We start from the raw sequence: 17,557 nt of genomic DNA, 5'->3' as shown, positions 1-17,557 counted from the left end.
TTAGAAGGATGAGAGGGGATCTTATCGAAACATATAAGATTATTAAGGGGTTGGACACGTTAGAGGCAGGAAACATATTCCCAATGTTGGGGGAGTCCAGAACCAGGGGCCACAGTTTAAGAATAAGGGATAGGCCATTTAGAACGGAGATGAGGAAAAACCTTTTCAGTCAGGGAGTTGTAAATCTATGGAATTCTCTGCCTCAGAAGGCAGTGGAGGCCAATTCTCTGAATGCATTCAAGAGAGAGCTAGATAGAGCTCTTAATGATAGCGGAGTCAGGGGGTATGGGGAGAAGGCAGGAACGGGGTACTGATTGAGAATGATCAGCCATGATCACATTGAATGGAGGTGCTGGCTCGAAGGGCCGAATGGCCTCCTCCTGCACCTATTGTCTATTGTCTATTGAAACAGGAGAAAACCCACGCGTTAACAGGGTGAACGGACAAACTCAGTACAGACAGCACCTGTAGTCGGGATGGAAACCGGGTCTCTGGCTCTACCGCTGCGCCACCATGCCACCCATTGCTGCAAGCAAGAATGCCATTGTTCTGTTAGAAACATAGAAACATAGAAAATAGGTGCAGGAGTAGGCCATTCGACCCTTCGAGCCTGCACCGCCATTCAATATGATCATGGCTGATCATCCAGCTCAGTAACCTGTACCTGCCTTCTCTCCATAGCCCCTGATCCCTTTAGCCACAAGGGCCACATCTAACTCCCTCTTAAATATAGCCAATGAACTGGCCTCAACTACCTTCTGTGGAAGAGAATTCCACAAACTCACCACTCTCTGTGTGAAGAAATGTTTTCTCATCTCGGTCCTAAAAGACCTCCCCCTTATCCTTAAGCTGTGACCCCTGGTTCTGGACTCCCCCAACATCGGGAACAATCTTCCCGCATCTAGCCTCTCCAACCCCTTAAGAATTTTATATGTTTCTATAAGATCCCCCCTCAGTCTTCTAAATTCCAGCGAGTACAAGCCCAGTCTATCCAGTCTTTCCTCATATGAAAGTCCCGCCATCCCAGGGATCAATCTGGTGAACCTTCTCTGTACTCCCTCTAAGGCAAGAACGTCTTTCCTCAGATTAGGACGTCTTTCCTCAGATTAGGTAATTGTTGGTAATATGACAATTAAACGCTCCTGACTTGACTAATTTGGGAACATCCAGTGAGGGATTCGTCCCTAGGAGAAGAAAATGAAAATATATGCACAATGAAGCCTCAACACTAAAATAGTGATCAGAGAGAGAAGCAAGACAAAAACTGCTCCACCTTTGGATGCGTTATGTCGGGATGTGTCAAAAGCATCCGGTCTTCCAGTGCAGGAGCTGATGCTTGCTGACATTTGGGTTTTTTTATTTAAGATTTAGGAAGGATTAGATTAATCGGTCAAGGAGAAAGTAAAGTGATTCAGGCCCGGAGTTGTCATTTAGCAGAGAGCAGGGGAGGAGGCATAGGTCACTAGCAAAGAGATTAGCACTGAAGATCTGACAAATGTCAAATGGTTATTTCCTCTTTTAGAAATCTGATTAATATTTTAAGTCACTCCATTCATTTTTTTCTATATTCCATAGTTCCCTGGGATATCGGAGGAGGCCATTTGGCCCATTGTGTCTATGCTGGCTCTCAAAGCAATTCCTGATTAGCCCTGTTAACACACAGCACAGTAGCGCATTGGTAGATCTGCTGCCTCACATGGAGTTTGTACGTTCTCCCTGTGACTGCATGGATTTCCCCCGGTTTCCTCATGCATCCCAAAGACTGCAGGTTTATAGGTTAATTGGCTTCTGTAAATTGTCCCTAGTGTGTAGGATAGAACCAGTGCAAGAGAGATTGCTGGTTGGCAAGGACTTGGTGGGCCGAAGGGACTGTTTCCGTGCTGTATCTCTAAACTAAATAGTATTTAAAGGACACTTGGACAGGTATGTGGATAGACAATAGACAATAGGTGCAGGAGGAGGCCATTCGGCCCTTTGAGCGAGCACCGCCATTCAATGTGATCATGGCTGATCATTCTCAATCAGTACCTTTACGTGATGGTCTGGGCTACGTCCACAACTCTCTACAATTTCCTGCGGTCTTGGATGGAGCTGTTCCCAAACCATGCTGTGATGCATCCTGATATAATGCTTTGTAGGGCGCATTTGTAGGAGTTGGTGCGGGTTGTTGGGGACAACAACAACAAACTTCCTAAGCCTTTAAAGGAAGTGGAGGCATTGGTGTGCTCTCTTGGCAAAAGGTGGACGTGTGAAAAGACTTCCTCTACTACATATTGCTTGTCTTAAAATATTGGGGGAGGGGGAGAGAGTATCCATACCTAAATCGAATGTAAGGTGAAGATGTACTAGTAATGGCAATACTCTTAACATTATTCAATGGCATCTTGAATTTTGTGGCATAAAAATATACAAGTAAAATACATTTCCATCTAAGATGGGTCTCCTAAACCTTCCCAATTGCAGGGTTGGATGAATGGGCAATGAGAGGTAGAGGTTTGCCTGGAGTTCTATCAGATCCAACAAGAATATTAATGGTTGCTGCAAAAAATTATACTGCACTAAGTTATACCTCACATTAATAGTATTTTTCATAATATCTAGACACAGTCTTTCCCAACTTGGTTCATCAATAATAATATTAAGATCTGTTTCCCATCTTTGTCTTGCTTTATTAATTCCTATCTTTGGACTAGCTATCTGTAGTAGTTTATACATTGATGATATAAAAATTTTAATTCCCTTACCCTGAATCAAGGATTCGATTCCTTTAATCTGAAATAGAGACATTGAATTTCCTAACTTTTCCCTTAAAAAAGATTGTAATTGATAATAGAAAAAAATACTATTCCCTGGAATTTGATATTTATTTCTCAATTGAGAAAATGTCAAAAAGATATTCCCTTCATAGCAATCTCCTATATTTTTAATACCCTTCTGTTCCCAGAGTTGTAGTATTTGATTATTCCAAGCAAACGGCAATAATCCATTTTTTACTAATGGAGTTTTAGCTGTTAAAAAAAATCTTTTATCCTTAACTTTAACTGTTTTCAACAATATATTAATTAAATGTTTTAGCAAGGGTGACTCTTTATCCTTAACTAATATCTTCGCTTCCCATTTATATATAAATTCTTCTGGACAAGACTCTTTTATTTTATCCATTTCAATTTTAACCCATGCTGTTTTTCCACCCTCTTGATAAAAGGATGAAATAAAACTCATTTGCGCTGCCAGGTAGTAATTTTTAAAATTTGGTAATTGCAATCCACCTAATTCAAATTTCCATGTTAATTTTTCCAGAGACACTCTTGGCATTTTACCTTTCCAAAGAAAATTCCTCACAGTTTTGTTCAATTCTTGGAAAAATTTATTGCAGCAACTATATTTAACCCCAGAAAAATTAAATAAATTTAAACTAAATTCAACTGAAAGGCGTTTTAGATGCAACCAAGACGTGGGCACTTTTATACACTCTACTTGGGCATGTCAGAAGGTAACTCCTTTTTGGCAAGACCTAAAAAAGTTTTTAGAGCAATTGATGAATAAGATTATACCAATGGATCCAAGGTTGTTTTTGCTAGGAGATACAAAAGGAATAACACCAAAGCTAAGTCTCGATAAACACCAGGAAAGATTTCTCAAAATATCATTAGCAGTAGCCAAAAAATGTGTTGCGGTTACATGGAAAGAACAAAATGAAATAAGATTCGAAAGATGGCATGCAGAAATGCGGAGTTGTATCCCATTAGAAAAAGCAACGTATAATCTGAGAAATGGATACGACTTCTTTTTGAAGGTGTGGAACCCATTCGTGGCAAAGTTAGGATTAAGAATAGGAAGTACTTAAATTCATGATTGCCTTGTTACCTAGCAAGAATTTAAAAAGAAATTACTCGGAAGTGACCCCCTCGGGACTCCAGGTTTCTTTCTTTCTTTCTTTCTTTCTTTCTTCTGCTTTTTCTTTTTCTTTCTTTTCAACTGAGGGGTGGGGGGGCGGGGGGGGTGGGGGGAGGGGAGAAAATACAGAACAATACGTGTATAATCGAAGTTATAGGTTAGTGACTATTGTTTACTATTGTTTACTATGAAATGTATAATGTATAACGTAAGGGTTCTGTTAAAACTTAAATAAAATATTAAAAAATAAAAAAATAAAGAATATTAATGGTCAGAGAGATCTTGGGGTCCATGTTCATCACGATATGACATGTTACGATAGAACTTTATTTATCGCAGGAGAGAAAAATTAATCTGCCAACAGTCATAAAAACACAAAATACACAAAACACAAAATCCATGAAACATGAAATTAACTGGAATTTAGAAGGATGAGAGCGGAGCATATAAGATTATTAAGGGGTTGGACACGCTTAGAGGCAGGAACAATGTTCCCGATGTTGGGGGAGTCCAGAACCAGGGGCCACAGTTTAAGAATAAGGGGTAGGCCATTTAGAATGGAGATGAGGAAAAACTTTTTCAGTCAGAGAGTTGTGAATCTGTGGAATTCTCTGCCTCAGAAGGCTGTGGAGGCCAATTCTCTGGATGCTTTCAAGAGAGAGTTAGATAGAGCTCTTAATGATAGCGGAGTCAGGGGGTATGGGGAGAAGGCAGGAACGGGGTGCTGATTATGAATGACCAGCCATGGTCACATTGAATGGCGGTGCTGGCTCGAAGGGCCGAATGGCCTCCTCCTGCACCTATTGTCTATTGTCTGTAAAGTGACGAGTGGAAAGGCTTGGAGGATGAGCAAAGATTGGGGAGGGGGTGGGGGTGGGGGTGGGGAGTCAGTCTACCCCACGACAGTAGGGGGAGGAGTTGCAAAGTTTGATAACTACAGGGAAGAAGGATCTCCTGTGGCGTTCTGTACTGCATCTTGGAGAAACCAAGAACTCCCTAAAAGTAGCAACACAAGTAGACAGAATGGTAAAGAAAACCCATGGTATGCTTGCCTTCATTGGTCAGGGCATTGGGTATCAGAGTGAGGAAGTCATGATGCAGCTTTCGTGGACTTGGTTTATAGGACTTTGGTTGGGCTGCATTTGGAGTATTGCATGCAGTTTTGGTCGTTTGGATTGTTATCTCTAGAACAATAGAGATTGTGGGGAGACATAGAAATATATAATATTATGAGAGGCGTTGATAGGGTAGACAGTCGGAATCTTTTTCCCCAGGATGGAAATGTCAAATACTAGAGGGCACAGCTTTATGGTGAGAGGGGCAAAGTTTAAATGAGATGTGCAGGGCAAGGTTTTCACAAGAGGCTAGTGAGTGCCTGGAATGTGCTGCCAAGGATGGTGATGGAGGCAGATATGATAGTGGCATTTAAGAGACTTTCAGATCGGCACATAGGTATACAGGGAATGGAGGGACATGGATCACATACAGGCAGATAAGAGTAGGTCTTGGCACCATGTTCGGCACAGACATTGTGGGCCGAATGGCCTGCTCCAGTGCTGCGATGTGCTGTGTTCTATGTTCTATTTGCTCCACACCTATCCTGTACTTGCCATTGCAAGTGTATCTATTTTGATTTGCAGACATGAGAGTACAGATTAGGGCATCACGGTGGCGCAGAGGTAGAGTTGCTGCCTTGTACGTGGGAGGTCCGGGTTCCATCCTGACTACCGATGCTGTCTGTACGGTGTTTGCAGATTCTCTCTGTGGCCACGTGTGTTCTCCCCGGGTGCTCCGGTTTTCTCCTACACTCTAATGACGTACGGGTTCATAGGTTAATTGGCTTTGGTTAAAAATATATAAATTGTCCTAGTGTCTAGGATAGTGTTACTGCACGGGGTGATCGCTGGTCAGTGCGGACTGGATAAGCCGAAGGACCTGTTTCAGTGCTGTATCTCTAAAGTCCTAAGTCTAAAGGCTTGTATACACCTGAATTTAGAAGTAGGCTTGTATACACTTGAATTTAGAAGGATGAGAGGGGATCTTATCGAAACATATAAGCTTATTAAGGGGTTGGACACGTTAGAGGCAGGAAACATGTTCCCAATGTTGGGGGAGTCCAGAACCAGGGGCCACAGTTTAAGAATAAGGGGTAGGCCATTTAGAACGGAGATGAGGAAAAACATTTTCAGTCAGAGAGTTGTAAATCTGTGGAATTCACTGCCTCAGAAGGCAGTGGAGGCCAATTCTCTGAATGCATTCAAGAGGGAGCTAGATAGAGCTCTTAAGGATAGCGGAGTCAGGGGGTATGGGGAGAAGGCAGGAACGGGGTACTGATTGACAATGATCAGCCATGATCACATTGAATGGTGGTGCTGGCTTGAAGGGCCAAATGGCCTACTCCTGCGTCTATTGTCTATTGACTAAAGATGCTGGGATCTGGTGCGATGAACAAACTGCTGGAAGAACTCAACGGATCTGTGGAGGGTCTGCCCTCATGCGCGGTCACGACCCAAAACGTCGACCATCCCGCTGCCTCCACAGATGCTGCTCGACCCGCAGACTTCCGCCAGCACTTTGTTTTTTTCAGTTGTTCCCTTTGTGCCTTTTAAAAAAATTCTTGCAGCAATTCCACCGAGTCATGTTTGCTGCATTTTTTTCTCTCTCTCTCCACATCGCCTGACCTGTTGACCTATTTCCAGCATCTTCTGCTTTTATTTATAAGGAGGACACCAGAGCAGTGAAGGGTGACACCTTCAGAGAAGCTTAAACAGTTTCAGGGCTCTTTTCTCTGCAGTGCAGAGGGGTCTGTTAGCTTATGAAAGGGTTTGACAGGTCAGACATGAGATGGAGCCCAGAAAACAGCAGCCGTAAAGTGTCAGCCAGAAACTAATAGATTCTTTGCATCGAGATGCTGCTGAAAGTGTGGAATGTCCTATCACAAGGAGTCAAAAGCCCACATTTTACAAAGACCTTTGACAGCCTTCAAATAAGTCCTTCTGGAAAATGCTCAGAGAATGGCCCAGGAAATAGTGCACACTTTAAAATACAGAACAAGAACAGGCCCTTTGGCCCACAATGTCTGCGTTGAACATGATGCCAAGACCATCACTTATCTACCTGCACGTAACCCATACGCCTCCATTCCCTGCATGTCCATGTGCCTATCCAAAGGTCTTTTAAATGTCACTAACGCATCTGCTTCAACCACCACCCCCAGACACTATGGCACGGTGGCGCAGCGGTGGAGTAGCTGCCTTACAGCGCTTGCAGCGCCGGAGACCCGGGTTCGATCCCGACTACGGGTGCTGTCTGCACGGAGTTTGTACGTTCTCCCCGTGACCTGCATGGGTTTTCTCCGAGATCTTCGGTTTCCTCCCACACTCCAAAGACGTACAGGTATGTAGGTTAATTGGCTTGGTAAATGTAAAAAATGCCCCTAGTGTGAGTAGCATAGTGTTGATATGCGGGGATCGCTGGTCGGGGCGGACCTGGTGGGCCGAAGGGCCTGCTTCCATGCTGTATCTCTAAACTAAACTAAATAGGCAGTGTGTTTCAGGCACTCATCACCCTCTATATAAAGAACTTGCCCCGCACTTCTTTAAACTTTGCCCAATAGAGAATAGACAATAGGTGCAGGAGGAGGCCATTCAGCCCTTCGAGCCAGCACCGCCATTCAATGTGATCATGGTTGATCATTCTCAATCAGTACCCCGTTCCTGCCTTCTCCCCATACTCCCTGACTCCGCTATCCTTAAGAGCTCTATCTAGCTCTCTCTTGAATGCATTCAGAGAATTGGCCTCCAGTGCCTTCTGAGGCAGAGAATTCCACAGATAGCTATGCTCACCTTAAAGCTATGCCCTCTAGTATTTGATTTTTCCATCCTGGGAAAGAGATTCTGTATGTCTATCTTACCTATGCCACTCATAATTTTATATACTTCTGTCACGTCTCCCCGTAACCTCCGACGCTCCCGAAAAAGCAATCCAAGCCTGTCCAACCTCTTCTCCCTGTGGCTAGTACCTGCTAATCCAGGCATGATTCTGGTAAACCTCCTCTGCACCCTTGCCAAAGCCTCCACATCCTTTCTGTAATGGGACGACCAGAATTACACACAATAATTTAGTTTAGTTTAATTTAGTTTAGTATAGATTGGTTTAATTTATTTTTGTCACGTGTACCGAGGAACAGTGAAAAAGATTTTGCAGCATGCTATCCAGTCAAAGAAATACATGATTACAATCAATCCATCTACAGTGTACAGATAAAAGATAAAACCTATGACATTTAGTGCGAGACATTTAGTCTGATAAAGTCCGATTAAAGATAGTTCAAAGGTCTCCAATGAGGTGGTTGGGAGGTCAGGACCACTGTCTAGCTGGTGAGAGGACGGTTCAGTTGCTTGATAACAGCTGGGAAGAAACTGTCCCTGAATCTGGAGGTTTGCGTTTTCAAACTTCTGTACTTCTTGCCTGATGGGAGAGGGGAGAAGTACTCCAATACTCTAAACATGGCCTGACCAAAGTCCTATTAAACTGCATTATGACTTCCTAACTCATACGCAATGACCAGCTCCATCAAAGCAAGCAAACTATACCCCTTCTTTATCACATGGCTAGTTTGAATCCATTAAAAAGGTGACTGGATTTAATTGGAGGTTGGACGTATACGTACGGCGATGTGGAATAGAGAGCACTGTTGACAGTCTGATGAAGCGATATCTGACTAACTCCATATCGAAGCAATAGCCAAGAAAGCACACTAACACTTCTACTTCCTTAAAAAGCTCAGGGTGTTCAGCATGTCCCCAACAACCCTCGCCAACTTCTCCGGATGCGCCGTAGAAAGGATTTTTTCGGGATGCATCGCACCATGGTTTGGGAACAGCTCCATCCAAGACTGCAAGAAATTGCAGAGAGTTGTGGACACAGCCCAGTCCATCACACAAACCAAGTTCCCTTCCGTTGACTCCATCCACACTTCACGCTGCCTCGGCAAGGCCACCAGCATGATCAAAGGACCAGTTTCACCCCAGTCACTCACTTTTCTCCCTGCTTCCATCGGGCAAGAAGTACAGAAGTGTTAAAACGCATAGCTCCAGTTTCAGGGACAGTTTCTTCCCAGCTGTTATCATTGCAACTGAACTGTCCTCTCACCAGCTGGAGTGTGGTCCTGACCTACCATGGACATAATTTCAACTATCTTTCAATTATCTTTAATCAGATTTTGACTTTATCTTGCACTAAATGTTGTACCTTTTATCTTTTATGTGTACACTGTGGATGGTTTGATTGTAATCATGTACAGTCTTTTTTTTACTGGGTAGCACGCAACAAAAGGCTTTCCATTGTACCTCGGTGTATGTGACAATAACTAACTAAACTAAGCAGGGGAAGAACAGAAAGATCGACTGAATAGCCTGATGGCATGGGACAACCGGCCTCTGTAACTCTGTGCAATTCAACCACAGACCTCGTAACTTGGTTCATAGACTTGCCTTCTTGCATGTAGTTCAGTGTAATGTCCAGTCTTTCCGCTGACTGGTTAGCACGCAACAAAAGCTTTTCACTGTGCCTCGGTACACGCAACAATAAACTAAATTCACCGACTCTGCCGATCATGCCATTCTGTGTAGATCACTGCAGTCTCATGCAAGTTACATGCAGCATTTCACTGACCGCCTCCGTGCATGAGTCCCAGCAATGCACAGACTTGCGCACATATATGTAATTCCATGTAATTCACTGGTTGCGATCATAAGTATAAAAAAAAGACACAAACTGCCGGAGTAACTCAGCAGGTCAGGCAGCATCCCTGGAGGACATGGATAGGTGATGTTTCGGGTCGGGACCCTTCTTCAGACTGATTGTGTGAATGTGTGGGGGGGGGGGGGGGGGGGGGGGGTAGGAGGGGTAGGAGGGGTAAGAAAGCTGAATGAGAGGAAAGGCAGGACAAAGATGGCAGGTATTAGGTTGATACAGGTGAGGAGGGTTTGTTTGATAGGCTGGACAAAAGCCAGAGATGAAAAGACCGGAGGTGTGAAACAAAAAGGATTGAAGGGTTATGGATTGTGTAGCTAGAGGAACTAATGTATGTGGAAGGGGTGGGGAAGGGGAGAAGGGATCATACGTATGATTTTCTGTGCAGTTCACTCTTTAGTTTACTTTTGAAGACACAGCATGGCAACTGGCCCATTGACCCATCGGGTCCACGCCAACCATTGATCACCTGCTTGCATTTGTTCTATGTTTTCCCACTTTCGCATCCAGTTTCTACACACCAGTGGCAATTTACGTGTGAACCCGCACATTTTTGTGATGTGGGAGGAAACCGGAGCACACGGGGGAAACTCACACAGTCTCAGGGAGAAGAAGCAAACTCCACTCAGCACCCAAGGTCAGGATCGAACCCGGGTCTCTGGTGCTGTGAGACTTGTACCCATACATGTAGAGTCATGGAATCATAGTGAATAGACTCATAGTCATGGCATCATAGTGATCGTCATATTATCCGAGTCATAATCATGGAGTCATAAACTCATAGAGTTGTCGATTCATCGGGTCATAGAGACATAGTTATTAGAGTCATAGTCAATAGACTCACAGTCATGGAGTCACAGTCGTAGACTCATAGTCAATACACCAATAGTTATATAAGAAAATAACTGCAGATGCTGGTACAAATCGAAGGTATTTATTCACAAAATGCTGGAGTAACTCAGCAGGTCAGGCAGCATCTCGGGAGAGAAGGAATGGGCGACGTTTCGGGTCGAGACCCTTCTTCAGACTGATGTCAGGGGGGCGGGACAAAGGAAGGATATAGAAGATATAGGAGATAGAGGATATAGAAGGAGACAGGAAGATAGAGGGAGATCTGGAAAAGGGGAGGGGTAGAGAGGGACAGAGGAACTATCTAAAGTTGGAGAAGTCGATGTTCATACCACTGGGCTGCAAGCTGCCCAGGCGAAATATGAGGTGCTGTTCCTCCAATTTCCGGTGGGCCTCACTATGGCACTGGAGGAGGCCCATGACAGAAAGGTCAGACTGGGAGTGGGAGGGGGAGTTGCAGTGCTCGGCCACCGGGAGATCAGTTTGTTTAACGCGGACCGAGCGCAGGTGTTGAGCGAAGCGATCGCCGAGCCTGCGTTTGGTTTCGCTGATGTAAATAAGTTGACATCTGGAGCAGTGGATGCAATAGATGAGGTTGGAGGAGGTGCAGGTGAACCTCTGTCTCACCTGGAAAGACTGTTTGGGACCTTGGATGGAGTTGAGGGGGGAGGTAAAGGGACAGGTGTTGCATCTCGTGCAGTTGCAGGGGAAAGTTATGGTTATTAGTCATAGTCATAGTCATGGTCAACAGACTCATAGTTATGATCATAGTCAAAAGCCTCATAGTTACAGAGTTATTAGAGTCATAGTCATTGGGTCATGGTGAACAGACTCACTGTCATAGTCAATGGACTCATTGAGTCATAGCATCTTAGTCATAGAGTCATATTGTCCTAGTCATGGTCATAGAGTAGTCATAGATTCATAGACTTGGTCATGGAGCTCTGCGGCACACGAATGGGCCCTTTGTTCCACTTCGTCCACACTAACTATGAAGCCTAACCACGCTAATCCAATTTGTCTGCATCAGGCCAGTATCCTACTCCTTTCCTATCCAAGTACCTGTCCAAATGCCTGGTGTAGATGGGGCATCTTGGTCGGTATGGACAAGTTGAGTCGAAGGGCCTGTTTCTGTGTTGTGGAGATGGAAAGGATCTTTCCGGTAATGTGGAGAGTCTGGAACCAGAGGGCTCAGCCTCAGAATAAAAGAATGTACCTTTAGAATGGCAATGAGGAATTTCTTTAACCAGAGGGTGGTCAATCTGTGGAATTCATTGCCACAGACAGCTGTGGAGGCCTAGACATTGGGTATTTATATAACGGAGATTGACATGTTCTTGATTGGTAAAGGTGTCAAGGGTTATGGGGAGAAGGCAGAAGAATGGAGTTGAGAGGGAAAGGTGGGTGAGCCGTGATGGAATGGCAGAATGGATTCGATGGGTCGATTGGCCTAATTCTGCTCCTGTGTCTTACGGTCTTGTGTACGACTCTATGACTCTATGAATCTATGAGAGTGAAAATCATATCACTTCTTTGACAGTGTGCCTGTTGACTTTGGGCCTTCCGCTGTTGCCCCGACATTGTGCACTGGCTTTCTCCTGTTGCCTCTTTGCTTATTTGCTGGCCAAATATCTGAGCAGGAGAGGCAACGATGGCGACAAGGAGTTGATCCCAGCTCAGGGAATAAGAACATGGGCTAACGAGATTATTGTTAGTGATTGGAGTGAGTTGTTTTGATGACAAAGAAAAATTGCCGATACCTTTTAGGCTCCGGCCCTAGGCAATGAATCAGTGATGGTTTGACTTAAATCCAACGGGGACATGGTGAAATTCAGTTTATGCTGACATCCCGTATTTTTGAAATTGCCTGACTTAAAACAAATAGAAAATTTATGCCTCTCTAACTAACGTGCAACCTATTTTGTTGTCCCTGTAGTACCACATACATTATCCTGTTTCTTGAAGTCAAGCAGATTTTTATATGGTGACTGAAGGCTCTGATCTTTCTGGAGACCCTCATTATAGTTCAGTGCAAGTTCAGGTGCTGCTTCATTTCTCCCTGTGCGTTGGCAATATTTCTACATTCGTCGGGGTGAGATATATTCGCTTTAACTTTAACCGTGCTCTCAAGATCGCAAGAAATTGAAGATTTGTGGACACAGCCCAGATCATCGCGCAAACCAACCACTCTTCCATTGACTCCATCTACACTTCACGCTGCCTCGGCATGGCCACCAGCATAATCAAGGACCAGCCTCACCCCAGTCACGGCCTCTTCTTCCCTCTTCCATCAGGCAAGAGGTACAGAAGTGTGAAAACGCACACCTCCAGATTCAGGGACAGTTGTGATAGTTTCCTGACAGAATTTGGCCTTCACTGTCTCCCTCACACCCACATTGTTGCTCTCTCTGTTAATTAGTCCCTGGTTCTTATAGAGTCGTACAGCATGGAAACAGGTCCTTCAACCCAACTTGTCCATGGAGGATCCCGACCTGAAACATCACCCATCACTTTTCCTCCAGAGATGCTTCCTGATCCGCTGATTTACTCCAGCGCTTTGTGTCTTTTGTCCAGGGCACAGATAGGGTGGACAGTCAGAACTTTTTTCCTAAGATGGAAATGTCAAAGATGTTTAGTTTAGTTTATTTGGTTTAGAGATACAGCGCGGAAACAGGCCCTTCGGCCCACCGGGTCCGTGCTGACCAGTGATCCCCGCACACCAACACTATCCTACACACGCTAGGGACAACCCACGCAGGTCACGGAGAGAACGTCCAAACTCCATACAGACAGCACCCGTAGTCGGGTTAAACCCGTTCGCCAGGGAGAGATTGGATTGACTTGGGTTGTTTTCTCTGGAACGTCAGAGGTTGAGAGGTGAACAATAGAAGTATATAAAATTATGAGAGGCATAGATAGGATAGATAGTCAGAACCTTTTCCCCAGGATGGAAATGTCCAACACTTGAGGACACAGCTGTAAGATGAGAGGTGGGACAATTTAATGGAGACGTGCGGGGTGACATTTTTACCCAGAGGGTGGTGGGGGACTGGAACACTTGCCAGGGGTGGTGGTGGTGAAGGCAGATACGATAGTGGCGTTTAAGAGGCTGTTAGATAGGCACGTGGACATACAGGAAACAGAGGGTTGTGGATCATGTGCAGGCAGATGAGATCAGTTTAATTTGATATCATGTTTGACACGAACATTGATTAGCTTAGCTATGTTTATTATTGTCACGTGCACCAAGGTACAGTGAAAAGCTTTTTGGTTAAGTGCTACCCAGTCAGTAGAAAGACTACACGTGATTACTGATCACAATCAAGCCTTGCGCAATGTGCAGGTAGAGGATAAAGAGAATAACGTGAATAACATTTAGTTCCTGTGCTGTTCTATGCTCAATGTTCTATGTTCTATTTTCTCATTACAAGGACAGAATTTACCGTTTGCATCTTCGATCAATAATTAAAATAGAGTGGTACGTTGGCACAGTGGTAGAGTTGCTGCCTCACAGTGCCAGAGACCCGGGATAGAACCTAACTACGGGTGCAGTCTGTACGGAGTTTGCACGTTCTTCCCTTGACCGCATGGGTTTTTTCCGGGTGCTCCGGTTTCCTCCCACACTCCAAAGACGTACAGGCTTGTAGGTTAAATGGCTTTGGTAAAGATTGTAAAAAATTGTCCCTAGTGCTAGTGTGCAGGGTGATCGCTGGTCGACGTGGGCTGAAGGGCCTCTTTCCACGCTGTACTTCTAAAGTCTAAACTCTAAAAGAACTCATGATCATTCCTACTTCCAGTTCCATCGCTCTCCAGGAGAGTAACATCTTCTGAAGTATTTCCATCGGTTTCCAGACAAGTCAGCATGGACGGTCGCCAGTGTGGGAGGGTTTAACAGTGACGCCAGGGGGTTGAGGGGAAGAAAATGGCTCTTCTCAATGCCAGCGCCTGCTATCATAGTGAACGCAACAAACACCCTGCGTGTGAAGACTGTGAACAGTTGGTTTATATGATCCAGGAGCACATTTAACAACAGTGTCGCCCTCATAACGTGCGATCTGTCACAAATAGAAGCAGCAACAGTGAGAATTGTATTTGTTGGGCCAGACTGGAGAACAAGTGGGCGGAACAGTGGCACAGCCAGAAGAACTGCTGTCTCACAGCTCCAGCGACTCAGGTTCGATCCTGACCTCGGGTGCTGTTTGTGTGGAGTTAGCACGTTCTCCCTGTGACTGTGGATTTCCTCTGGGTGCTCTGGTTTCCCCTCGCATCCCAAAGACGTGCAGGTTTGTAGGTTGATTGGCCCTCTGTAAATTGCGTCCTAGTGTGTAGGGAAAGGATGAAAAAGTGGGATAACATGAAACTAGTTTGAGTGGGTGATCAATGGTTGTCATGGCCTTGGTGGGCCGAAGGGTCTGTTTCCATGCTGTTTCTTTCAATCGATTCAATCGATCAATTCAGTCCAATCAATTAATCAATCAATCAATCAATCAATTAATCAATCCCTGCCTACTCTCTTGCTGCCACCACTAAAACACAGAGAAAGGCTCTTCAAATCCAAAGCAATCATCAGTTTCATTGAGAAAAAAAATTGTTGAAGAGCATGAATCCATGTACACAGGAATCCTTGCAACAGGACTGATGATGAAACAGAGTCCTTTACAGTATTTGGTCCTCTCAGCTGATTAAAGCTCTTGGCTATTACCTCATTCCCTAATCAGCTCTCTCCCCCCCCCCCCCCCCCCCCCTGCAATGCCGAGACCTCTTCAATCAACCGCTCTCACCTCATTACGCATTCCCCCAAATAATTCATTACGCCAATCCCTTTGACTGGAGAGTGAAGATTAATTTAAGATTCTGAAATGTCGACAGCAAGAAGTGTGTCTGGGAGCTTTGCCTACAATCACCATTCAATCACAGCAGAATTTATTGCACCTCATCCCTTTCCTTTGTGAAAAATATAGATTTAAAAATTCCAGGGCGTTCCAAGAATTCTAATCTGCTCCCCCACATGGTGCCGCACTGATTAATTTTCCTTTAGACTTCCTGACCTTACAAATCACCAGCATTTTGTGGTTTTGTAATATATAAAGAGCCAGATAACCTCGCAACTCAAGATTTGAGTCAAAGCTCAAAACTCAAAAACGTAGGGGGCCATTCAGCCCAGGGAGTGTATGCTGGTTCCCAACTCCCCATCAATGCCCACTACTCCCCTTGTTTCCTTGTGCTTTGAAAGATACAGTGTGGAAACAGGCCCTTCGGCCCACCGAGTCCACGCTGACCATCGATCTCCCGTTCACACTAGTTCTATGTTATCCCACTATCGGATCCACCCTCTGCATAAGTTTATGAGTTCATAAGTTCTAGGAACAGAATTAGGCCATTCGGCCCATCAAGTCTACTCTGCCCTTCAATCGTGGCTGATCTATCTTTCACACTCAACCCATTCACCTGCCTTCTCCCATAACTTCTAATACCTCTACTAATCAAGAATCTATCAAACTCCGCCTTAATATATCCATTGACTTGGCCTGCACAGCCATCTGTGGCAATGAATTGCACAGATTCACCACCCTCTGACTAAAGAAATTCTTCCTCATCTCTTTTATAAAGGTACGTCCTTTTAGTTGAGGCAGATATGATAACAGTATGTGAGATTTTTTGATAGGCACATGTTTATGCAGGGAATGGCGGGACATGGGTTATGTTGGAGCAGATAAGATTGGTCTTGGCATCATGTTTGGCACAGACCTTGTGGGCCGAAACGGCCATTTCCTGTGCTGTACTCTTGCATGTACTAGTATAGAGGCCTGACTGGGTGCTTACTTCATTGCACTAGACCTGAAGTAAAATGCTGTGCTGTTGGCACAGAAAGTTCTGATTTAGGTTTATTATTGGCACCTGTACTGAGGTACAGTAAAAAGCTGTGCTATCCAAACAGATCAGATAATACGACACATAAATACAATCGGTTCAATCTCAAGTACAATAGGTAGAGCAAAGGGGAAGATACAGAGTGCAGAATATAGTTCTCAGCATAGTGCGCATCAGTTCCGGAGACAAAGTCCAATGTCCACAATGGGACAGAGGTGAATCAGACAGCACCCTAGCCTATGGAAGGATCGTTCAGAAACCTGATAACAGAGGGGAAGAAGCTGTCCTGGGTCTGGTGGTGAGCGCATTCAAGCTCCTGTACCTTCAGCCGGATGGGAGCAGGAAGAAGGGAAGGTACATGGATAGGAAAGGTTTAGAAAGATAATGGGCAGGTGGGACTACCGTAGATGGGTACTTTGGTCGATGTGGGCAAGTTGGGATGAAGGATACAGTTTCCGTGCTGTATGACTTTCTATAACTCTATGAATGACCGGGTGGGACAGATCTTTGATGATGTTGGCTGGTTTCAGGAGGCAGTGTGAAGCGTAGATGGAATCGATGTTGGGGAGTCTGGTCCATGTGATGGCTAGTTTCAACGGTCTGGTCTCTCACTGCATGGATTTAACGCGATACCAAGTACTGCAAGAGATTACGTATCAAAATGTAGGCTCGGGAAAAGGCAAACACATCAATAGCCAGACCGTGCTACACCAGGGAATACTGCTGTTGCACATCTGCTATTGAGCTGGCGACATTTCCACTGATACTAATGCAACAATTAGAGTAATTAGTGCTGTGCTCTCTTCTGCACATGGTGTTAAACATTGCTTTAACACAACAGCAACTAAAACATTAATGAAGATAATGCAGATCTCGTTTGAGCGAGGCCAGCTTGGTCCTCAGCCAGCTTCGTGTCCAAGCACTTTGCAGTCAATCTCGAAGCTGATGGTGGTGTTTAATGTCTTAGCACCATGGGCACAGAAATAGGCCCTTCAGCCCATCGAATCCACGCCAACTATCAAGTCAAGTCAAGTTTATTTGTCACATGCACATACACGATGTGCAGTGAAATGAAAGTGGCAATGCCTGCGGATTGTGCAAAAAAAATAATTACAGTTACAGCAAATAAAAGTTAATACAAAGAAGACAAAATTTAGTCCCTGGAGTTATAAAAGTTAACAGT

The sequence above is a fragment of the Rhinoraja longicauda genome, chromosome 2 (genome assembly GCF_053455715.1).
Source record: "Rhinoraja longicauda isolate Sanriku21f chromosome 2, sRhiLon1.1, whole genome shotgun sequence".
NCBI classification, from domain to species: Eukaryota; Metazoa; Chordata; class Chondrichthyes; order Rajiformes; family Arhynchobatidae; genus Rhinoraja; species Rhinoraja longicauda.
Note: the sequence above shows the minus strand (reverse complement) of the source record.